General features: G+C 53.3%; 1 non-coding gene across 1 annotated transcript; it reads left to right on the top strand.

Annotated features, from left to right (window-relative positions):
* The first annotated feature begins 2,366 nt into the window (after positions 1 to 2,366).
* TRNAE-CUC (transfer RNA glutamic acid (anticodon CUC)) lies at positions 2,367 to 2,439 on the top strand. The gene has a single exon. It is a non-coding gene; the product is annotated as a tRNA-Glu (tRNA).
* Positions 2,440 to 2,825: the final 386 nt, after the last annotated feature.

Genomic DNA, 2,825 nt, shown 5'->3' with positions numbered 1-2,825 from the left:
ATCTCATAATTTATCCCTCCCCCACTTCCCCTTTGGTAACCATGTTTGTTTTCTATGTCTGTGAGTCTGTTTCTGTTTTGTAAATAAGTTCATTTATATCATTTTTTAAAAATTAGTTTCCATATATGAGTGATATTATATGATATTTGTCTTTCTCTGACTTACCTCACTTAGTATGATCATCTCTACGTCCATCTGTGTTGCTGCAAATGGCATTATTTCATTCATTTTTATGGCCGAGTAGTATTCCATTGTATATGGATACCACATCTTCTTTATCCATTCCTCTGTTAATGGATGTTTAGGTTGCTTCCATGTCCTGGCTATTGTAAATAGTGCTGCAGTGAACACAGGGGTGCATGTGTCTTTTCGAATAATGGTTTTGTCAGGACATATGCCCAGGAGTGGGATTGCTGGATCATATGCCAACTCTTTTTTTAGTTTTTTAAGGAACCTCCATACTGTTCTGCATAGTGGCTGCACCAATTTACAGTCCCACCAACAGTGTAGGAGAGAAAAAAGGATCCATTTTACTGAGTATTAATTTAAAAAGTAAAATAAGACACGGAGGGCCTCAGAGCTAGCCGGGGAGCCTGGGGCCTGCAATGCAATTCTGATGCTTATTGCCAGCAGTCGGTATGGACCTGCCTCTGGACGCCAGCTGACAATAAAATAAGCAACGCATATGATATCCAGGAGTTCCCTTCTGCTACCGCAGTGAACAAAGTGTCCCCACGGAGGCAAGGCTGGGAATAATCTGCCCAGCACAGGCTTCCGCATCTCCCCCACCCCAACCTGCTCTGGAGCCCTTCCTCTGATTCGTGAAGCCTCAGCTTGGTTCCTGCCCCGGGCCTTTGCCCTTCCTGTGCCATCCGCCTGCAACTGTCTCTCATCAAGGCCCACACGAGCAGCGTGGCCAAGGGCAGGATCAGGCGCCCTATGGCTCTCCCCACTCGCACATGAATATGGGGTGCAAGGGACAGGAGGCAGATCCTCCATGGCCCAGATTCCAAGACTTGCTGGTTCTGGGATGGAGCTACATTATAGGGTGTTTTCTCTGGGGTGAGCCTCTCTTGGAGCCCCCAAGTCACAGCTGCCCATGTCTGAGCACTCGGGCTCCCAGGTCTGGCATCCTTGGTGTGTCAGGAGGTATGCCTTTGTGTGTACACAGAGCAGAGATGCCACGCGATTACAGGGGGTCTCTCCCCATGGACCCGTGGGGCACTCAGTGTACACACCACGTGCATCTTAGAGATGGTCTGCTCCTCACTCTGTGTCTGCCTGTCTTAGTCAGCAGCTCAGAAGTATCCTACCAGCAGTATCCACCATGATGGACCGGACCAAAGAGTACATGCAGCCCCACAGACCACGTACAGGAGGTGGGCGCCTGTACAACCACGGTCAGGAGGTGGGCGCCTCCGGATCTCTGAACAAGGCTTGTGGTTGCAATGAGAACCACCCTCTTCCCTGGTGGGAGGCTGTGTCTCTGGTGGGGCTCCCAGCTGGGCCTTGGGTGCAGGACCAGGGCTCACTCCAGGGGGACTGCTGCCTTGGGGAGGGGGCTCAGAGGTCCTGGGGCCAAGGTCAGACTCCACATCTGCTTCCCCTCAGGCAGCAGGAGATGCAGCAGGAAGGCCCCTCCCTCTGTCTCTTCTTGACCATTTCCACCCCTGCCTTCCGTCTCTCTGAGTCCACCGCTGGCCCTGCCCTCTGCCACCCCCCAGCCCAGCCGCCACCTCCTCCTAATGGTCTACTCCTTCCCTTCCCTCAATGGCTCCTTTCCCCTTGAAAGCGAATACAACATATTAAATAGCATCTTCCCCCGTGTACGTGATCATTCCCACAATTAAATGCTCTCCCCTCGCACGGCCCACACGGGGTCTCGGCCACCTGGCCTGGGCTGACCCCTCCAGCCAGGACCGGCTGCATAACTTGCAGGGTCCAGGGCAAAAGGAAAATGCAGGCCTCTGGTTCAAAAAAGCAGGAAAAGCCTCTTTCCTTTCTTCCGCAGTCTTTCCCTCAACCTGTCAATGGTGTTTTTTGTTTGCCATTCAGTGTCACGCTCCCTCGGCCACATGGGGTTGCTGGGGGGCGAGCGCAGACCCTCACGGGGGCTGGGGCCTGCTTGACCCTAACCCTCCCCAGGCTTGTGCCCTGAACCCCCTTCCTGGGGGGCCAGAGGGCAGCAAGGGTTCCCGGAGGGGAGGGTTTCTGAACTGCCCAGAACCTGCCCCAGGGATGCAGGACTAAGTGGAGGGCAGGACTCCCAGCCCCGGACACAGATCCCTGTCCTGTGGGACTTCACTTCCAAAACTCAACTTCAAAGATCAAATTAACAATTTCCTCAAGAGAAAAAGAAGAGGAATTCCCTGGTGGTCCAGTGGTTAGGACTCTGTGCTCTCACCGCTGTGGGCCTGGGTTCAATCCCTGGTCAGGGAATTAAGACCCCACAAGCCATGTGGCCAAAAACACACAAACAAAAACAAAACAAACAAACAAAAAGGAATTTCATGATGGTGACCTCAGAGCATTAAGCCCCCAGCACACGGACCCCCGATGTGGGCCTGGTTGCAGGGTCTTCAGCCGCCTGCCCTCCCCTCCCTCCCTCAGTCTGGTCTCTCTGTGATCTTACAAAGAGGAAGCTGGCTCTGCTTCGCACTGGCTGTTCCCTCTGCCTGGAACAGCCCTGCCCAGGTCCTCTCTGACTGTTTCCCCAGCTCCTGAAGAGCTCAGCTGCCTGTGCCCCATGCCCTGGGCCTGGGGTCCCTCCTGTATTATTGGGTGAGATTAGAAAGTAATAAAAGTGAAATTTGCGTCACTGCTTG

This window comes from Lagenorhynchus albirostris, chromosome 19 (genome assembly GCF_949774975.1).
Source record: "Lagenorhynchus albirostris chromosome 19, mLagAlb1.1, whole genome shotgun sequence".
NCBI lineage: Eukaryota > Metazoa > Chordata > Mammalia > Artiodactyla > Delphinidae > Lagenorhynchus > Lagenorhynchus albirostris.
Note: the sequence above shows the minus strand (reverse complement) of the source record. Positions and strands in the feature narration are given on the sequence as shown.